The sequence below is a fragment of the Podarcis vaucheri genome (assembly GCF_965113315.1).
Source record: "Podarcis vaucheri genome assembly, chromosome: 4".
NCBI classification, from domain to species: Eukaryota; Metazoa; Chordata; class Lepidosauria; order Squamata; family Lacertidae; genus Podarcis; species Podarcis vaucheri.
Window position 1 is genome coordinate 82,611,533 of NC_138762.1, and position 22,435 is coordinate 82,633,967.

Below are 22,435 nucleotides of genomic sequence, written 5' to 3' on the forward strand. Positions count from 1 at the left end.
TGAACTGGCCATTTAGGACTTACGGCTGAGTGTGTGAGGGCTTCATTGATTGTTTTGTTTGTTTGAGCTCATCTGAAAGCTCTGTCTGTAATGATTTCTTCACACCTATACGTTGCCACATGTGTGTGTGTGTGTGTGTGTGTGTGTGTGTGTGTGTGTGCGTGCATACATATTCACAGGGGATGTTTTCATGGCCAGAGAAAAGGTGGATGCAACCCTAAATACTGGTCTGAATTTCTCCCTCTCATTGGGCACTGCTGAAGAACTGCACAGCAAAATTCAGAAAAGTGAAAATTTCAAAGGATGGCTACGTTTCAGTTCATGTATTGTTGTGGACATTGTGAATTACATAAGTTCACCTTAAAATGTGAAATGAATCAAATTTCTCCTCCATCCCTCCTCATGAATTTATCTGTGGTGTAGTGTGAGGGGGCCAGGGGGGCTGTGGCCCCAGGAACAAAATTCTGATGGGGGCACAACCGGGTGCCCCCAGGCAGACGCCAGCTTCCATGGGCATCCCCATCCTGACCTGACAAAGATGGCAGAGCAGCCTAGGCCCACAGTGAGTGGGAATGGACAGAGGGAGGTGGGCAAGGGGCGACCCCAGTGGAGCATCAAGGGGATGGATTTGATATCCCGCCTTTCACTCCCCTTCAGGAGTCTCAAAGCGGCTAACATTCTCCTTTCCCTTCCTCCCCCACAACAAACACTCTGTGAGGTGAGTGGGGCTGAGAGACTTCACAGAAGTGTGACTGGCCCAAGGTCACCCAGCAGCTGCAGGTGGAGGAGCGGAGACGCGAACCTGGTTTCCCAGATTACGTGACTACCGCTCTTAACCACTACACCACACTGGCTCTGGGATTTGTCCATCAAGGGCTGCATCAGCCAACCAGGCTCCCTCCTGCATCTTGCCTACCCTGGGCACAAGCAACACATGATACACCACTGATAATTATGGAACAATTTCTGAAGCCACTTTTTAACTTGAAAGAAAAACAGCAGATTCCTTTGCTTTTTGAAACTGGCCTTCATTCTAGAATCTAGCATCTGAAGGCAAAGCTAGATAGATCATTCTGTGGGTTCTTTCATAAAAGGAAAATTGCCGGACTGAACGTTACTGCTCTGTCTTAGAACTCAGAAAGCGCCTGCCATTTGCAGCCCTGTTTTCAAGAGCAGAGCACAAAGGTAAAAGTACAGAGTGAGGTAAATCCTGAAAGGTTTATAGGTTACAGGTTAAAATAACAGAGCACATAGGATAAAATGTCAGAGAATTTTGTGAAGTAAGTGTGGTGGCAAAACACAAATGAAAGCTATAGTGTCCATGGATTGATTTGTTTGTGGGAGTTTTGTTTGCAGCTCAGTGAGTTGGGAGCCAGGAAGCTAATAAAGGGAAGTAGATTCTAGCTACAATTCTCGGTTGAATATTTAACCCATGCACTCCAGTATGATATACCTAAAATCAAAGAGAGACTTGTTTTTCACCTGGATCTACCTTTCCAGTGAAAGAGAGAAAAATATGCAGTCACTATGATTAACTAGTGTCTCTATGTGTGTCTGTAAAGAAAAAAAATCAAAAGGCAATAATCTCTAAAATCTGCATTAATGTGACAGAAACCAGTTATGCTTTATTTGATTTTTTTCCAATATTGTATTTTATTATTAGAATATGTTTCCTTTAATATAAACCACTCAACAATTATTTTGAAAAGTAGGGTATAAACAACTTCAGTCAATAAATCAGAGAATGTGGTGAGAATTTAGCTGCATGCCATTAAAGAGAAACAAATGGAAATCTAGGGGTCTTCTTCTCCTTCTGGAGATGATTACAGTGAGGGCGACATATTTTAAAATAACCTCAAGAGTGCATGGCACCCAGAAAATATTGGGGGAGGAGGGCAGAAAATTGTAGATATAAGGGCTGCAAAGGACTTGGGCTTCCTGGAAAGAGGTGATGTAGAGAATCAAAGATATTAGCAGTACAGTGGTACCTCCAGTTGCGGACAAGATCCATTCTGGAGCTCTGGTCGGATCCGAGGTTTCCACAACCGAAGGGACCGCTTCTGCGCACATGCGCAGGGTGGTACAGTGCTTCTGCGCATGCAGCAAAACCCCAGAAATATACCGGTTTGCCGCTTACGTATCCTGAAGTTTACGTAACCGGAGGGATATGTATCTCTAAAAGGGTATAGCTGTTTTATCACAGTTCTGGTATTACATTGACATCATACAAAGGCAGCGACCATATTAGACGCATTCAAATGATGCGCCAATGCATGGGTACTTTTGGACTCAGAAGAAGGCAGAATGGGGCCAGGGTCAGATGGAACAGGCCAAGGCACATTTATACACACTCTGCTTATGAGCACAGGAGCCAGCAACCTGCGTGAAATGGTTGCTGCCTGTTTTAAAAACACATTGAAGCATCCTGGGGACTGTACTTTGCCCCTCACAGGGCTATGATTCTGAGTCCTCTTAAGAAACTACATTTCTCAGGACTATTTGGGGAGGGGAGAAGATCCATGAGCTTAAAAAGTCTGGTGTGGATCAGCCCAAGGATTGCAACTGGGTTCAATATTTATTAGTGACCTCTAGACTTTGTATTACTAGAACAGGAGAGGGTCCCAGTATTCCAAATAACACCTACCTACAGACTTTTTAAAAAGGAGGCAGGAGGGGGAAGAACTAGGGATAGCTCTAATGAAAATAACAATAATAACAACAACAATAATTAACATCACAGTCGTATGACAGAAAAGAATCTAACCAGATTATATGAAGACAATTTTTCTTACCTTATATTAGAGAAATCATAGTCAACCTCTAAGTTGTTTAGAAATGCACAGAGGTAAAAAAGGGTTTTTGGATTAATTTTATGTTGTATGTACAAGAGAGTAATAGTAGGTGAGTAGTAGCAGCATTACTATCCCTTTTATTCCCAGGAGGCTACTGCATTTTGCAGGAAAGTTTCTCTTTTAATTCCCAAAAATACCTGAAGCCTGCTCCCTAGTAAATGGGAGGAAAGCTGTTAGTATGCCTGTTCCTGTTTTGTAGAACAGCATCCTAGCTAAGACATACAGGAGTGCCCACCATTTGCACTTTTCAGTAAAAACTGAATACATTCTTGTTGCGACAAGCTTTTCCAGTTGTATGAAAAGGTTCGTTTCTTAGACTTTAAAACAATACACAATAAACACTTACCTTTAGTCGTTTTGGTACTGGTTTTAAAACTACCAGTAGCAGTTTTTGTGGTATTTTTGTACATCATCTTGAGATGTATAAGATGATTCATAAATTAATAAAATAAAAGTATAATAATAAAATTATACCCCACCATTGTTCAAAACTACATTGGGTAGCTTACTTAATGATATGTTAATAACTTGCTTGCTGCGTCCGCTGTTGACAGTATTGCTTTGTTAAAAAAAAATGTAAAATTATAAATAAAAAGGGAGAAATGCAATATCCTCAGTGATAATAGATAGATAGCACAATTAATTTGCCTTTATATAGGATCTGGAGGAAAAGGGTAGTCACTAATTCTTATTTTAATAAAGTTTATAGAGGTGTGAAGAAACTGAGATCTTTTGCGATAATCCAAATATCTATTCTGGAAATTGATAAGTGTCTTCCACTTACAGGATAGGCCCAAGGTGCTTTGCTTTCTGAGGCAAATTAAATTTTTGCCATCATCTCCATTTCATGGCTTATCATATGCTGAGCAGTATAAGAACCAATCATTAAACGGTCGAGGGTTGAATGGGATAGCATGTCCCCATTTTCATGTTTAATGCCTGTCACTGTTTTGTCACCTTTCCCATGATTGCAGTGTTTATGCCACAGAGTGGTCTTCAAAGCTGACAACCAACTTATCTAGAAGTAAACGTAAGAAAGCCTGGGCACTGGAGAAGGCTCCTAAACTTTACCATGTGTTATTAAGTATGGTGGTGGGGAAAACACACCCACCCATTTTCATTCATTCGGATGAACGAGCACTAGGGAAATTGTGATAATAAAATAAAAATCTGATGATATGTTGGTTGCTTGCACTGGGAATTTCTTCCCTGACATTGCAAGTGTTATGATTCGGGGTTCTAGCAGACCACCCATATTTTGTGGGGAAAGAATCGTCTGAATGCAACAAATCTCCCTTTCTTTTATAAGGGACATTTGCAAATAAATGTTTAGTGGAAAGGTGCATAAACAGCACACAAGCTGATCAGAATGAATGCTCATTATTGTGAAACCACCCTGCACACAAATCAGAATGAATGTGCAATAAAGACTGAATATTGTCTAACCTGCATATAAACATTGGGCAAGCAAATCAGGTTGACTGTTTGGTAAAAAGGTCCTCTGGAAGAGCTCTGGGTAAATAAGTTGCCTTGGTGCAGTTTCTGAATTAGTGTAGGCCGTGGGTTTACTCCAAGGCATCTACATAGCCATAGCAAGTAATCCTGGGATTTTGGCATTCCTGATGCTCTCTGTTTGCCTTTATGACCGGACATGCCTATGTAAATAATTTCTTTTCATTTTTAATTCTTGCCAAGTTTGTGGTTTAAGCGCCGAAGCATTCTGCATTTTCCACAATATTCTATTTTACTTGGAGCATCCATCACCTTCTACCTTGCTGCTGTTTCTGTACTGGCCAGTAATTAAGTGGTTCTTGCAGGGCATGCGATTTTAGAGTATGGAAGAAGAATGCAACCATATTGTTAACTACATTCTAGTTTAGCTCAATCTCTGTGCTGAACACACATTAAAGGCACCTGTTCCTTGCTTATAAAGGAGAAATACGCATCTCTGTATAGTAGCCAGCCCATCTCTTTCACTCAGAGACTGCAGTGTTTGGGACACTTCATTGTGTCCAGGATTGCTGCTTGTTTGCTTTGTAAGATAACAGATGGCAATGAGACCCTGCTTCTGCAACTTTGTCATTTCATCTACCTGCTTTTATTTTTTGGGGTGTGTGTCTGTTTCTTGCTCATCCTAGAGCAGAGCTAGCCCAGTGGTACCTTCTAGATCAGTGTTTCCCAACCCTTTTCTGACCATGCCCCCCTTCTGACCTTGTTTCCTTCCTGTGCACACCCATGGACGAAGCCAAGTGGGGACTGGGGACAAATAAGAAAAAATCAATACAAACCTGAGGTTCTGGCTCCCATAACAAAAGCCTGTCCCCCTAACAAAAATCCTGGATACGCCCATGCCCCCCCCCATTCTACTGGTAGAAAGGCAGCTATTTAAATGTTTTGTTTGTAAATAGAACATGTTTTACATATACATAATTTTTATAACTTATACAAAATACAATTACATAAAATGATAGTAACATAGTGAAATATTGTTGAAGCAGAAAAACTGAATCATGGAGCTGGAAGGGACCCCTAGGGTCATGTTTCTAGTGCAACTCCTGAAATGTAGGAAATTCAGCTAAAGCCTCCATGAGATATGGCCACTCAACCTCTGAATCCCCATTCCACAAATGGGGAGCCACTGCAGAAAAGGCCCGTTCATGTGTGTGACCCTCCGGACCTCTCGTAGAAGTGAGGTCCCCACAAAGAAGGTCCTCAGAGGGTGATATGTTGGCCTTGCTAATGACCCCAGGCTCTGCTATTGATTTATGACTGCTTTTCAGCTGCAAAGGTGCCTGCTGGATTCAGAACCCAGCCATTAAGGTGAAAACCCTTTACACTTATGTGAAATACTAATCCCACCCATCACACACACACACACACACACACACACACACACACACACACACCTCCCTGCCTCTCTCCCCAGCACCCTTACCTTGAGCTCCTCATCTCAGATAATTATGCTGCAGATGAATCATTTTTTAATGTTTGGTTTAATACACACAGATTCTTTAAACAATAAAAAAAAATCAGCAAAACATCATCACGATCTGGAAATCTCTTTTTTAACATAGAAAATGGTTTCCTTAATGGCACAGGGGGAGAACACGACAGCAAGCTTGACAACATAATTAGAAGATTGTTATGGGGAAAGGGAAAAGCATTCTTTATACAGCTCTTACTACTTTCAATAAGATTATTCTCCCTGAATAGCTAATCAGCTTTTCTAGCTTCCCAAATCCATGCGCTTTAAGCTGCTCTCACAGTTCTTCTTAGTTACTAAATGGCTAACAGTGACACCTCCAAAAGGGAAATTTAAAGTGTTAACCAAATGTGAGCAAACAGCATGATGGAGACTGCAGATAAAAGAGATTTTTGGCAGATTAGCAGCAATTTAAGAAGATCACACTGTTACACCTAGGTTGACAAGAGCTGACAGGGTTTGCTGATCTCTGCTCCTATCTCCAATTTGAGTGTCATGTTTCAACAGAAATGAGAGGAATACCAAAAAAATAAAAAATAAAATAAAACAGGGGGTGGGGGAGCGAGGATCTTTTCAGAACAGAACATTGGCTTCACAGCAAGTGTTTATGGCAGCTGAAACAAAAAGGAGCTAAAGAAGGAGATGAAAGGATTAAAACAAAACGTGTTTGTCATTATGTGCCCAGTTTATTCTCCTAATGCAACGGGTCCTTATTTTGCATTGGAAAGGCCCTTCCACTCCACCCCCTCTTTTTACTTAGCCTGGCAAAAGATAAATAAAAATGCGACACAATGGAAAGGGTGGGGAAAGACAGGTAAGACTTAGCACACACGGATTCTGCATTATGAACATTGCAGCAATTACTACATGGAGCAAGGCAGGGATGCTACTTCAACTCTACATGAGGCATTACCAAATACTGTTGTTGAATCACCCTGAGTAGCCACAAAGTACTTGGGTGCCCTCTTAAATTTTAATCCTTCAGAGATGGAGGCAGAAAATCCCACAAGTTCCTTTACTTGGGGAAAATTAATAATACATGAATTAACTCACAATTTGCTGTTCTTTTGTGACACCCAGATCAGTTGCCCAAAGCAGCCACCTCTCTCTACCTCAGCTTTCTTCAATCTTGGGTTCCCAGATGTTCCTGGACTGCAAATCCCATCATCCATAGTCAGCAGGGTCAGCAGTCAGGGATGACGGGATTGGTAGTCCAACATCTGGGAATTCAAGTTTGAGAAAGCTGCTCTATCCACTGGTAACTTGAAAGTCATGCTCCTAGACAGGGATGGAAGGACTTGTCTATTTCAATTCTCTTAGTTTCTTGTTTTTCCAGTCTTAAATTCAATTAATCACATTTTGCATCAATTCATTGTGTTTCTTTTAAAGAAAAATCCTTACGAAAATTCAGCAGCATTGTAGTGCAAATTTCTCATAATAAACACATGTTTACATACAATTTTGTACACATTTTTGCAAACAATCCCCCCGATAAATAATGTATTTGTGCATGTTATCTTGATGCACACTTTCACCTAAAATATGCATTTTTGTAAGCATTGATTAGTTAGAGAAATGCACCACAAAATTTGGATGAGTGTGAATTTCAAAAGATAGTTGTGTCTTGGTCCGCATATGGTTTTGGAAAGTGCAAATCTGATAGATTCTACCTGAAATCTGTACCAAATTGAAATTTTCCTCCATCCCTACTATTGGAAGAATTCAAGATTAAATTGCAAAAAGTACCTTAGGGGGAGAAACAGCTCAGTAGAGGGGGAAGCCAATCAGCGCAACACCAGGGATAAAGGGGGGCAGACGGGGGAATTGGAGAGAGGGGTCCAGGACTCTTCACTGGACATCAGTGAGGAGAGCCCAGGTCCTCCACTACCCACGCCTTCCCTGCGCAGAAGACTCCCACGCAGTGAGAGGAGGAGGAGACTGGGTGTCAAACAACTTTTATGTTGGAAGAGGTTCAAGAAACGCCCACTGACGGATTCTGCCAGTGACTGAGGCAGCCACGATGAGAAGGGGCTGTGCAGTCAGACAGGTTTAACAAGGCAAAATTAACCGAGAAAGGCACCAGCTTACGCATGAGTAACTCATACCTATTACACTTACGTTTCAAAAAAGTGATTTTATCCCTTATTTAATACCCCAGTAGTGATCACAACTGAAACAGCGACATCACAAGGGATTTAGGAGTTCATGCATCCTTAGTACATAAACCAATTTCACTGAATCATTAAAACACAAAATCGTAAAAGATTGAAGGGACCACGAGGCTCACCTAGTTCAAAGCCCTGCAATGCAGGAGTCTTTTGCCCAATGTGGGACTCGAAACTAGAGCCCTGAGATTAAAAGTCTCATACTCTACTTACTAGTATGAGCATGCCCAATAGTCAGGGATAGTGGCAGGGGTGCCAACCTGGATAAAATATTGGGGGGTATCAGGTAAGCCCTACCCCACATACTTGATCACAGGGCGTGACCCACTCACCTACCATTTTAATGGAAAGTGCCATCAACTTTGGGCCCCAATCCCCTCAAATATTCTTCCGGGATAGGCCCAAAGGGACCTTGGCCCCTAGGAGTTGGCTCTCGTGGTGATAACTATGGCCCAACAACACCTGGAAGTATGGAACAGTTTATTTATATACAATTTTTTGGCCCACAGGCCCCAAAGTAGTGAAAGCACCTCATTGGCTGCCCTTGTTCTAGAGGAATGGTCTGAACCTATGGTTTGGAACACCAGGATGGAGGCTGCACCCTCCACTCTCTAAATGGTACCTCCTTGTACTAATAAAAGAGATCGTGCCATCCATTTCATTTCTGCAGGTCATGGCAGAATAGCTTCCGCTAAGTAAATTGCATCCAAGTATCTACTTATTCACAACAATAATAATGTGAAATAATTTTAAACCTTGTTAACAGCACCAACAAGACCCCGACAGTATAAAAATTATCTGTACCGTGTGTAAGCATCCCATATGTCTTTCCTGTGCCTGTTGATTATATTCCTCTTTCAACAAACCTTTAAGCTGAAATCTTTCCCAGTCTGCAGCTGCACTGGATTTCTTTTTTAAAGATGTGTTTATTGCTTTATCACTTGTTGTTTGCTACCCTGGGCTCCTTTGGAAGGAAGGGTGGGATATAAATTAAATAATAAATGAAGTAAATATGTTTTAACTGTTTCAGTTTACTTTCCACATGCTTGCGATTTCATAGGTTCTTCTATGTGTACAGTGCTAATGTCATGTAAAACAGGCACTTCTTTGGTGAGACAGCCAATACCTAGATAGAAGACAGGTTGAGAGGTCAGATCAAGAACTTCTACGTTCCTATACAGCTCAGAAATCTCAGGTTTAGACTCCAGCCCAGTCATCAGATGCAGAGCCAAACCCTTCTGCAACCGAAAAGTCTCTGCAAAAGGGTTTGCCGCTATTTTTCCTTTTCATTCTTTTAGCATCTCAGTAAATCCAGCAGAGACATTACTGTTCCTCATGATGCGAGCATACAATGTGAAATGTAGTCATGCAGTTTAAATGGGGAATTAATCAGCATTCAGAGCTCTAGGAGATTGACAGGGAGCTGGCTCTGTCAGTCATCTGCAGCAGGACTCTAAGGCCTAATTTTCCTAAGTGAAAATGTGCTTTCAAAATTGCAATGCAATTTTCAAAAATGGGAGCTGAATATTTAAATACTCATTCTTTTCAACATGACTGTTTGCTGTCCAGCTGCTGCTTATGTCTATGTCTGTGTCTATTGGGATATGGGATTTAAAAAATAATAATAATGGGGGGGGGGATGCATTCTGCATTGCAGTTTACACCAGTGACCCCAAGGCAATGCCCAAGTCAATTGCAGTTTCAAGCTTTCCAAGTCTTAAGATGATATTGCAAGGTTTTAATAAAATAAAATAAAAAAAATAAAATGAAATGGGTATTTCTTTATGCTGCTCCTTTGCTTTCTCCCATATAAATGAATAGCTATCATTTATTACTATGGGGGAGGGGGATAAGGAATGCAATGAGACTAACCTATTCTCCATTCCTGTTGTTGGGTGGCCCAACACTCACAGGGATCTTGCAGTGGGGTGTGCCAATGTTTCTTTCAGCAGAACACTGCACTCCTCAAGAGCTCCCTACAATACAGAGGCCCTGCCGCCACACTCCTCTGTCCATCATAATGACAGCTCTAATATAATAATGGACAATGCATGTAAAAAAGGGGGGGCACTGTATGGAGTGTAATATAATAAGGAATGTGACACAGTGGAAACAAAGACATGCACAGAACATTACATGATCAGACACTTACTTCCTATTCTTGCTGCAGTTGGAGTTCACCCTAGCTGCCTCACCAGGCTAGTTGCAGCAACTTCCTCTACAAGTTGCTGTGACAGAGATATGTCTATTATTCACGCCAACTGGCATTTTACCAAGTGTCCAAGGTACGTCTCAAGTTTTGCCAACTTGAAAAAGCCATCAGGGACCTCTCGAAGCATTTCGACTGTTTCATTTCTATAAATGAACCATTTCCAGGACACGCACAGAATAGACAGAAATCGCATCTACATAAGATTACAAGTTGAAGGTGCCTATTTCGTTCTGCAAAAAAGCCTCCAATTTACTATAAAAAGGGTTATCCTGATTTTTACAAGGCAGTTATAATATAGTTTCCGTAGTTCTCACTGGCATGATCAGTCTGTGTCTGGGGTGTACAACTTCAGACAGTAGGCAGAGGACTCACATAACTGAATGCCCCTCATTAAAACAACAACAACAACCCCAGAAGACCAAGAGAATGGTTCAAGCTCTGAAATACTTGTTTTCTGTGTGGAGAGAATTGTGCAGAATAGCAGAAGACTCGTCAGCTATGTGAGCACCAAGCACTCTGGACTGGTGAACACAGATTTACCAATTCAGAAGACTTTCTTTTGCTTATAAAGTTTCAATATATTAATATATTTCAGGGGCACTGCACGGTATCCAACTAAACAGCTTGGCTAGTGCAAGAAATTTTAACTGCACAATGGTATGTCCCAACCATTTCTTCTCCCTGTGTGCCCCCTCCCCGGTGCCCTCTGTAAGTTTACTCTGGAGGGTTGGGGGAACCCCTGGAGGAGATTTAGGGGTCACACAAGGAGAGGGCAAGGAAGTTCCATTGCACAGCTGAGACTGCTTGCAGTAGCAGAACTGTTTAGGTGGATACCACTGTCTTTGGCTGCAATCCTATATCCACTTGCCTGGGAGAACTGAACTTAGTGGCACTTGCTTCTGGGTAAAGACATACAGGATTGCATGGTAAGTCCCACAATTTATTCAACTATCTCTAGAAAGGTCAGGGTGCATAAGGTCTTCTCGGTGCCGCCATTCATCTTAGCTGCAAATAGGCCCTTTATACATTGGGGAAGTCCCATTATTACATTGCATGTAATATGCCATTTTAAAAAGTGGGCCTTTCCTTGGCTTAATAGATAGTTATTTGTTTCATGGTTTCATTGTATTCCATCCAGCTTCATCAACAGCAACTAAAGAGTCATAATAAGTACAGAAATATGGTGACAGATTCTTAGCCAGATTATTAGCCAAGCGAAGACGGTGCTCAGAATAAATGTATTAGCTAGGCACATGCACTTTAATTTGTATTGTATTTTTTTTATAAAAAAAAATCCGTTTATGAATTGCATTAGTGAATCTTGTAATAAAAATATTTTAATGAACTCATGACATCATATGACCCTGTAAAATTATGCCAGCCCAATACCTGAAGAGGTGTTATTAGACATTGTTCTTATTAGTGTAATTATAATACTGATTTAAAGGAGCTGAAAATTGGGGCATAAAGGTTGTTATAAGAGATAGGTAGAGTGAGTATGTGTATACTTTGCTAATATCCTTCTCTTGATGTGGCATAATGAGTTCCTAGGCAGAACTGTAGCACTCTGCAGGGTAAAGGTTGCATGAATTAAGCATGCAGAAATCAGTTCTAGGTTCTCCCAGTGTGTTTGTAAATGCACGAGACATAAACATCTGGGAAGGTGGATAATCTACATGAGGCCTGACATTTGCATCATGGTTACCAGCGAGTAAATTACATCTTCTGTATTTTCCTGGAATAAATAACTTGTAACGGTACAATTATCAATATGGTATCTTCACTGTTTAGATGAGGTCTCATGTTGCACCAACACTCTGATAGGCTTAGGTTTATGGTTCCCAGTTCCCACAACAGGGTACAACCCCACATCTTGGCACCAGAGCAGAGCCAGAGACCCCATTTCAACCACAGTGCTGGCCTATCACCAGCCATTATGCAGCATCTTAGCGGCATTTTCAATTTACAACAGCCACAATGGTCAATACATTATGGGGTTTTCATACCATTTCCATTTCCAAATCATATGACTAGAAGGACCTATAACTTGGAGAAAACAAGAATACAATCAACCTCAACTCTAGGGTCATTGAGTGGAGTTAGGAGCGTCAGAACAAAAGGTACCTGTTCTTCCTCCAATAAAAGGAGATGGTCCAATCTTGCTCCCCATTGATGTAAGTTCCCAAGCTGCCTCTAAGGCTTCTCCTGACCCATTTTCAAGTCTGAGGATCTTGGGTAAATCAGCATCAGTTGGTCAATGGCCTCAACTACTTTATACCTGTTACAGAATAAAGTAACAGGCATGCTTTCAATCGGGATTTTGCATTTCATTCCAGGCTAATTTCCTGGCTTTCTCCTTGCCTTTGGGCCTCCCTTGCCTTGAGGTCTCTTGGTACCTCACCTCCCATATTTTCAACCCATATCTGGGCACTCTAAGGCCATTCTAAGGCTGCAGCTGCATCCACTCATGCTTCCTCACCATCACTGATTGACTCTCCTGGTCACACTTTGAATCAGCGTAAGAGGAAGAAGCAGTACTTCCTAGTGGCATTATATCTGGGCGGTGCTGCCCTTAGCCTTCCGTGTTGGCACAACTGAGATGTCACTTAGAGTGCAGCAGCCCAACAGACCCCTACACTATAGAATACTGGAAATGCAAAGGTTATTTCAGATGATGCACAACTCCTTGGAAGCATGGACATATAGGTCATATTTGCCAACCACAGCTACTAAGTGGCATCCAGAAAATTTGATGCTGCATTCACACGGCAGTTTATTTCATTTTCTCAACATTTCTCCAACTGTTACTTTCTGCATTATACGTAGTTGAGACAAGACTTAAAAGCCACTTCCACGGTAGAATATACTGCAGCTTTAGTGCTCATTTCTGTGTTTTTTGCAAATAGATTTTTTTCTGGAAGCAAAATGTTAGGGAAACATCAGGGAAATGAAATAAACTGGTGTGAAAATGCAGTATAAATTAAAAGTATTATTGACAGTTTATTGAACAGGCTTATGACAGAGTTTAAGCCCACAAAGGGGCTGTTATGGAAGGCACTAAATGCAATTGCTGGATCATAAACTATGATCTTTGTTAAAAGAAGCAGATAAAATGCAATTATATAATTTTCATATGCTTCCCTTCCAGGCTGATGAGTGTCCTATTGCTAACTGGTCGTGGGAAGTGGTGGAACTGCTGTGGATAGAAGACTTCTTTGGTACAAAAGATTATGAAATGAATCACACACTCACAGGCCAGGTAAGTAGGTCTGTTGTTTGTAGGAAAAGAAGAGTGTCACCACCACCACCCCAAAAAATAAATTCAGTTGGGCTTTCAGATCAGATGTGTTATGTAGCATGCAAAGGTTTGTCCTGCAAAGTCATTAAATTAGCCTGTAGATACAACTTACATAAATGTGTAAGCAAGCAGAGGTTGCCACACCAATAAATAAGCAGTGGCGTAGCTAGGTGCTCTGGCACCCGGAGCGGCACACATGCCAGGCCCCTGGGGGCAGGACGATCTGCCCCATAGGCAGGGCCAATCCACCCAAGGGGCAGGGCGATCCAACCATGGGACCGATTGGTGCAGCTGCACAATCCTCTCCAGCGGTTGATCTCGGCACGGGGGGCACCAAATGTCACCCCCTTCAGGCTGAAGAGGGGTGACATTCCCCCACCCCGTGACTCCCAAGCCTACAGTGAGCTGGGGGAAGGGGGAGAGCTGCAGCAGCTGCTTTGCCGCTCACCAGGCTTGGGGGAGTCGCGGGTGGGGGGGCCGTGCCGAATGTCACCCCCTTCATAATGAAACCTGGTGTGGACCACACCCCCGTTGCCAAGCCCCTATAAATAAGGTTTAAGGGTTAGTTGTAAAAAGTGCTAAGAACAAAATGGATCAGGCCAAAGACCCACCTAGTTCAAGTTCTCACAGTAGCCAATCAGATGATTGTGAGACCAGGGGTGCCAACTTAAATAAAATATGGAGGGGCCTAGGTAAGCCCTGCCCCACATAAGCAATTATATAACACAGTGCACGCACACTATTTGAAGGGGGCAGCCCCCTCAAATATTTTTTTTTGGGGGAAAGACCCCTCAACCCCTAAGAGTTGGCTCCCATGTGTAGGACGCTGAGAATAATAATAATAATAATAATAATAATAATAATAATTATTATTATTATTATTATTATTATTATTATTATTATTTATTATTTATACCCCGCCCATCTGGCTGGGTTTCCCCAGCCACTCTGGGCAGCTTCCAACAAAACACTAAAATACAATAACCTATTAAACATTAAAAGCTTCCCTAAACAGGGCTGCCTTCAGATGTCTTCTAAAAGCTTGGTAGTTATTTTTCTCTTTGACATCTGATGGGAGGGCGTTCCACTACGGAGAAGGCCCTCTGCCTGGTTCCCTGTAACTTAGCTTCTCGCAGCGAGGGAACCACCAGAAGGCCCTCAGTGCTGGACCTCAGCATCCGGGCAGAACGATGGGGGTGGAGACGCTCCTTCAGGTGTACTGGGCCGAGGCCGTTTAGGGCTTTAAAGGTCAGCACCAACACTTTGAATTGTGCTCGGAAACGTACTGGGAGCCAGTGTAGGTCTTTCAAGACCGGTGTTATATGGTCTCGGCGGCCGCTCCCAGTCACCAGTCCAGCTGCCGCACTCTGGATTAGTTGTAGTTTCCAGGTCACCTTCAAAGGTAGCAGGATTTGAGTGCAACAGTACTTTCCCTAACTCTGATTCCCAGCATCTGGTCGAGGGGAGACAGTAGCTCCTGCCACAACATTTAGCTGTTGTCTCTATCCCGCAACGTTCAGCTCAGTATCACAACTTTCTATGACCTACGAGGTAATGAAATTTGTTGCTTGTGTATACCTTGGAAGTAGCAATCAATCGAAAGAAGGGCAAAATGACAGAATCGCTCTGATAGCCTGGGCCCAAAGGAGCCCAAGTGGCTTATGCAATTAAATACAGAGAAATGCAAGATAATGAGATAAGGGACACATAATAAGGAAAGGATTTCTTTCCTAAACACTCACATGGTTCCAAAACACCAAGCAAAAAAAAAGAAAAGAAAAGAAAAGACCTGACAGTAGAGATCAAAAGGAAACTGCACATGGCTACAGAAATAAAGTAAATAGCAGCACTGACTCACAGAGAGAAAGGCTATGATAGCAGCCGCAGTTATTCTTGCCAAATATGAGTGATTTATGAATGGGACCACTTTTTAGTACTGAGGAGCTCAGCACACCTTATTATGAAGAAGGGCAATAGGGAAAAAATGGGGGTGGGGGAGAGAGACTGGGAACTTAATTATTCATAAATGTCAGAGAACAGAAGGGAATGGTCTGTAGTCTTTTGAAAATAGAAGAATGAGAGCCGTCCCCTCAAGGAGGAATTCAAAATTCTGAAGCCAACAGAGAGGACAGATGTTTCAAAGGCAAGCTTGCAGTGCTGCAAGACACTGAGAGCCAACCTACATGGGTGATGCAGGGAAGTTTGCAATTGGCTCTCCTGAGGTTCTTCACTTTGAAACAGATTGGTAGTTGGGTTGCCTGTTGAGGGTTTTTGGTGAGCCAACATGACAGTGATGTGGGATTGAGGACTGGAGTGGTCGTTCTGTGGTATTATGGCAGTGGACAGAGCTCAAGTGTAACTTTTCAATAAATGTGTTTTAAACAAACGTAAACAAGTGTAGGATGAAGGGCCAAAGCTACTCAACCTTCAACACAAACTACTCTGATCAAATGTGGAGTTCCCTAAACTTATTTTTTAAAAATAAATAAATAAATTGGGGAAATTCAGCCATAGATTATCTGCATGGTATGTGCTCTGGCCCAGACAACTTAAATCCCACTAATTTTACTGGACTGTTAAGCAGTGCTGTTTTTCTAGAAAAAGAGGTGCCGAAGCTCAACACGAACTTCTCCCTTTTTCTCGTAGAATCACAATGGTGCCTACCTGAGAGGTGCCGGAGCTGAAACCCACCCACCCCCACTCCCCCGCTGTTAAGTAGGGATGGACAAAACTGCCATTCTGGGTTCTCTCAGTTTCTCTCCCCACCCCCACCCCCAATCTAAAATTCAATTTGCTACATATCTGTCATGGTTTGTGATTTGTTTTTGTCTTGCAAAAATTCAACAGCATTTTTCTGTGAATTATTTCTAATAGACACTTAAAAAAAAATCAAGAGGCAAACTCATAAAACTACTCTGAATTATATAGTGCTTATAATATAGATTTCCTGTGAGAGGCAACCACAACTGACCTGCATCGGCATAATTTTTATTCTCCCTTAACAATGTAAACCCATGACACATGCTTGGAAGTTGCCCATATCTCCTGCTACAATCAGTAAAATTACTCCATCTTGACCAAAAATTATCCTGACTTTGCTTTTGTTCTCTAAATCTGATAAAGTGAGTTAATCCTCAGCCCCATATTTTACCATGCCATTCTTTGATACCTGGTATAGTTGCTGATCTCTACTTCCCTGCGTATAAAGTCCTAGCTGCTGCTAAGAAAGGAGTTCTATAGGCTCTTAACAAACACATTCTTGCATGTATTTCTGCCTACCATGCAAATACAGATTTCTGCACACATTTTCCCAGTATAATGCATGTTTGTATTTCAGAAGTAGATATATGCATTTTTAATTCCTCTTCTTAATGTGTACATTTGTACATATTACACATATGACTACATCACAACATTCAGAGAAGTGCATATTCTGGAAGCATATAGCTGCCTTTCAGTTCACAATCTTATAAGAAAAACTGCTCCTTTTCCCTTATGGGGTATCCAAGAGCCCGTATAGAGTCCTTAAGTAGGTTCCCTATCGGAAGGAGAAAATAAAAGAGGCCAACCAGAGAATATTGAGAAGCAAGGCAGCTAGTAAGCCTGATATTTATTAACTGTTGCAACAGGGTGCTCACTGCCACACACAAGAGGCAGGAGGGACCCTGAACAATGATGTGCAAGCCCTTATATAGACTTTTGAAGTTGCCCACCCTGTAGCCAGAGACCACCCCTAAAACATCATACATACCATGCATCACAGAAAGAGGCGGTCTACAGCAGAAATCCTGTCTACCAGGATAATGGTCACTGACTGCATTACCTGGACAGCCCAGCCATTTCTTTTGTGATGGTAAATACTTTAATTCCTGAATCCAGGTCGCAGGTACACCCTATTCATACACAAAGACGCCCTTAAGACAGGTAAGCAAAAGACAATGGAGAGGCTTTCCCATTTCCTTCCTCCTTGCAGAGAAATATTTGAGGTCACTGGGAGAGTCAAAATGACTTCAGGATTGTTCTCCTGTACTATTTTAGACACGTGGTTTATATACTTAATGTATGTGTTTGCCTTGTAAATTTATGAAATGCTTATTTCATATTTGGGACCTTAGAATTCTTATACAGTGGTACCTCGGGCTACAGACACTTCAGGTTACAGATGCTTCAGGTTACAGACTCCGCTAACCCAGAAACAGTACCTCAGGTTAAGAACTTTGCTTCAGGATGAGAACAGAAATCGTGCTCCGGTGGTGCAGGAGGCCCCATTAGCTAAAGTAGTGCTTCAGGTTAAGAACAGTTTCAGCTTAAGAACGGACCTCTAGAATGAATTAAGTACTTAACCCGAGGTACCACTGTAACAACATATTGTTTCAGAGCATGAGAATTAGGAAAGTTTGTATTAAACTGAAAACTGAGCCAAACGTATCCCCGGTTGTATGCATAGTGCGCTTAAGATTGCATCCAAAGGCCTCATTCCAGCAAGCTGCTGTGTGTGCATGTTGTCTGGTTGGAAACCCCAAACACTAGCTTGGGCCGTGCAGCCTTAGTCAGACTCTTGGAAACAGTGCCAATCAGTTCAGAAATGAGAGGGAGGAGGAGTGGAATGCATCCTCCCCACTCCCCAGCCTCCAGCAGATGATTGGCAAACACTATTGCAGATGATCTTATCAGGGTTGCACAGCTTCTGGGCTTTTTGATTCTGCAGAAACATGAGTTCAGCACAAGCCCCACAAATTGGGGCAACACTATTCCTTTAGCTCCCTTTGAATACAGGAGAAGGAAGTGCTATTGCAGTATCTAGCCGAAGTGTGGGAGGGATTATTAGAGTGACAAGAATTGAAAATGATTTTTAAATACTGTTTGCACATTAATAAATCACATCCATTTTTCATCTATCACCACGTCAGCTTTGTGAGGTGCAGCTGCAGTGCTTTCAAGTGAGGGATAAGTTAATTTGTAAAAAAAAAAACTTTAAAAAGTGAAGACAAGTGCACAAGCTGATTTATTATCATTTAAGGGGCGATGAAAGTCCACTTTGCTTTAAGTACGGCTGTGTATGCAACATATATTTAAACCACATTTAAGGCACCTGACTTCCCCCCAAAAGTCCTGAGAACCATAGTTTGTTGAGGGTGCCCAGCACTGTAGCCCTGTAGGGATAAACTACAGTTCCCAGTTGAATGTGCGCACTGCCTTCAATGAAGCATGGCACTCATGGTGATGTGGAACAACAGTGGCAATTCTGCCTGCAGTGTTACATCTGTGATGACTCATTCATTCATACATGCAGCAAGCCATCATTTTTATTGTACATGTGTGAACCAGCTCTGGAATGCTGGGCACGTGGCCAAAGGTGTTTCCTCTGTAGTATATGGATGCCTTGCCACTGAAAAGCAGGATGGCCCCCATAAGCTTGTTATTTGACATGCCATCTCAAAAAAGCCAAGGGTGCCATGTCCTGCATGCACGTGTGAGCACATCCCAGCTCTTGCTTCTTGGTCCTTCAGCTTCAAAAGCTTGTAATCTTACGTTACATCTTGATTCTCAAAAGCTGATCATTGATCACATGATCATCTCTGTCTGTTTCTCATATGCCCACCCCCTTTGTTGTTGTAGTTGTTTGCAAGTTTGGGCATTTTGGAGCATCTGTTCATTTTTCACAGCCAAGGAAGAACCATATGTTTCATATCTGGTTTTTAAGCATGTTTTGATACAACAGGTGGCAAATCTTTAAGAACTATTATTAACTGTTATTACTTTGCCATCTTCATTTAGCACTTGGGTGGCGGGCCTGTTCTGCTCCCCAGACAGAAAATTAAAGCACACATTGGGGGGGAAACAAATTAGTGCTTTTCATCCCAACTTTGCAACCAGCCAGACAGCTTGTAAATAAGCTCTTTAAGGAGAATAGGAACTTATTTCTACTTCCCTATTACATACACCCTTCTTTCTCAGAAAACCTGCCCAGTTTAGAAGGTACCATATATATATATGGCACTAATCCAAGTTTTTGTTGTTGTTTAGTCATTTAGTCATTTCTGACTCTTCGTGACCCCATGGACCAGAGCACGCCAGGCACTCCTGTCTTCCACTGCCTCCCGCAGTTTGGTCAGACTCATGCTGGTAGCTTCGAGAACACTATCCAACCATCTCGTCCTCTGTCGTCCCCTTCTCCTTGTGCCTTCCTCATCTTTCCCCAAATCAGGGTCTTTTCCAGGGAGTCTGTAGGAGGTACTTTTACGAAATGTTGTATGGCTCTTGACTTTTATTTGTGTCCCTCATTATATTAGGTGTGTGTGGAGAGAGTGCTTTCATTTTGGAAAGACCCCAGGGGAAAGGACCCTTCTTCATAATTTCTCCCTGCAGAATCCCTGTCAATGAAGGTCATTCCCCAGGGGGAATTAGGCTGGCCTCGGCTCAGGCATGTTGTTGTTGTTGTATAGTCATTTAGTCGTGTCCAACTCTTTGTGAGCCCATGGACCAGAGCACGCCAGGCACTCCTGTCTTCCACTGCCTCCCGCAGTTTGGTCAAACTCATGCTGGTAGCTTCGAGAACACTGTCCAACCATCTCTTCCTCTGCTATCCCCTTCTCCTTGTGCCCTCCATCTTTCCCAACATCAGGGTCTTTTCTAGGGAGTCTCCTCTTCTCATGAGGTGGCCAAAGTATTGGAGCCTCAGCTTCAGGATCTGTCCTTCCAGTGAGCACTCAGGGCTGATTTCCTTCAGAATGGATAGGTTTGATCTTCTTTCAGTCCATGGGACCCTCAAGAGTCTCCTCCAGCATCATAATTCAAAAGCATCAATTCTTCGGCGATCAGCCTTCTTTATGGTCCAGCTTTCACTTCCATACATCACTACTGGGAAAACCATAGCTTTTACTATACGGACCTTTGTTGGCAAGTTAGGCAGGATTAAATAAAATGCACTAAAAGCATTGAAAGTCTCATTGAAACGTATCTTATTCTGTTGGTTTCAAAGGGATATAAAAGTACAATCAGAAGCATGAGTTCCATAGGGTTTATTTCCTATTTATATTTATTCCCTGGTGGGTAGGCATAGGATTTCAGTTGTATGACGCAGTTCTGTGCATGTCTTTGCAGAAGTATGGCCCACTGAGCTCAACAGGACTTGCTTTCAGGATTGTCATAAATAACTTTTAACGGGATTAGGTATGTTCATGGAGAAGTGAAGAACGTTGAAACATGTATTTCTGCTATAGGGAAAAACAAGGTGCATACGTGGATAGGGTAGCACAACCACACTAAAGGTTTGCCTGCATAATGGTACCAATGAGGACAAGTGAAGGGGGTAGGGGGAAGCATGAAACATCAATATAAATAGGATATATATGTGTGTGTGTGTGTGTGTGTGTGTGTGTGTGTGTGTGAAAGAAGACACTTTTCAACACTGCATAATATGTTCTCAAAAATAGATAAATCTGAGTAGTTTCCAAGTCAGCCAGACTTGAAATAGAAATGCTGGTACCAAAGTTTAAATGGTTTATTCTTGTAGAAGGTCTGCAAATTTGTCTACAAGCTGAGCCCAACGTGCTTTTAATGCACAAATCCAGTAAGTGGGGTAGTGGTGGTGATTTTTAAAGCACAATGTGTGACAAAAGGCTTTCACGCTGGCAGTTGACCTTGATAAATTGCTACCAGCACCTAGTTAGATAAGGATTCCTTGTTAAAATAAACAAGATTGCACTGGACTGATTGGAACTCTAAGCATTTTGTGGTGTTCTTGTTTCTCAAATGGGCAGAGCAAACCTAAGTGGGTGAGGAAACAATAATTTCCTGTTGTTGTTGTTGTTGTTGTTGTTGTTGTTGTTGTTGTTGTTGTTACTTCCCAACGTCAGAATAAAAGGAGGCGGAATTCAGCTTGTTGGGTCCTGATATATTTGTGGACGGCTATTTCTAAATGATAGTTGCAGTGATGGTGGAGGTGGAGTTAGAAGGATGAGGCAAGGATACAGGGAGAAGATGTATGAGCAACAGATCAGATGCCCATAGGGCAGAACAGACTCCAGGGAATAAACAAAGACAATAACTGTGCATTACTCACCACCACTGTGTTTGTGTGTGCAGTCAATGATGGGAGGAATTCCTGATGAAGTGTGGCACTCCCCCATATTACTTTATCAAGGAGTGGCTGGTGGCTGGCTATCAAAAGAGAAAAAGGGTCTATTCACATATCCAGTTATGTGGGTAGATCTACCTCCCTCATATAAATGAATGGGGAAGCCCCAGTGTGTGTGTTGCTAGTTTGGACTTGCTCACTTTGCTTAGCGTAGGCAGTTCTTTCCAAGAAATGTTCTTCTGGAACACCAGCCTTATTTACTTCATGAAATAAACATATTTGAATATGTTTCCTTTGTGGGAATATTTCCCACTTCTGATGCGCATACACCTTTTGGTACCATCAGCAGTTAGGTTTCAGCATAAAACTGTTATCCTTAATTTGAATTCTACTGTCTGTCATTTGCTCATTTAAAGGGAGTGTTGATTGACATGTGGATATGGAAAAAACATATTTGGAGATGGAACAACTATAGCAGAATACCCATGACAGAAGAAACATTATTCTTAAGAAGACAGCACTTACAGAACAATGTCAAAGAAGTGAGAGGCATAAAACTAAACAGTATTCTAAAACTGTATCAGTGTTGGGGGGGTGGGGGTGGAAAGAGATCAAACTTTGTCTGAAGCATGAAACTTTAAAAGGAAATCATTCAAAAATACTGATTTAAAGAGGAATGCCAAGTGATCTGGAAGGAAAGAAAAAGGTTCCATGAAATAGTTGCATTTGGAAAAGCTTAACAGTGTTTTCACTCTGATCTGAAACACGTTTATCTGGAATGAAGTCCTGTTTACTTCTATCAAGGGATAAGCTGAATCTGAGTTTTCAGTAACATCCTGCTCCCC

At 42.0% G+C, this 22,435-nt stretch overlaps 1 long non-coding RNA gene across 5 annotated transcripts in view; it reads left to right on the forward strand.

Moving 5' to 3' along the window:
- Positions 1-22,435, forward strand: part of LOC309530196 — a 318,904-nt gene that overhangs the window by 288,569 nt on the left and 7,900 nt on the right. For 4 of the 5 annotated variants that reach the window (XR_014218652.1, XR_014218653.1, XR_014218654.1 and 1 more), the window contains one exon: positions 13,361-13,471. This is a non-coding gene — a long non-coding RNA (uncharacterized lncRNA). Of the gene's footprint in view, positions 1-13,360; positions 13,472-16,156; positions 16,280-22,435 lie in introns of those variants that run through there. The other variant, XR_014218656.1, reaches the window with a different exon arrangement.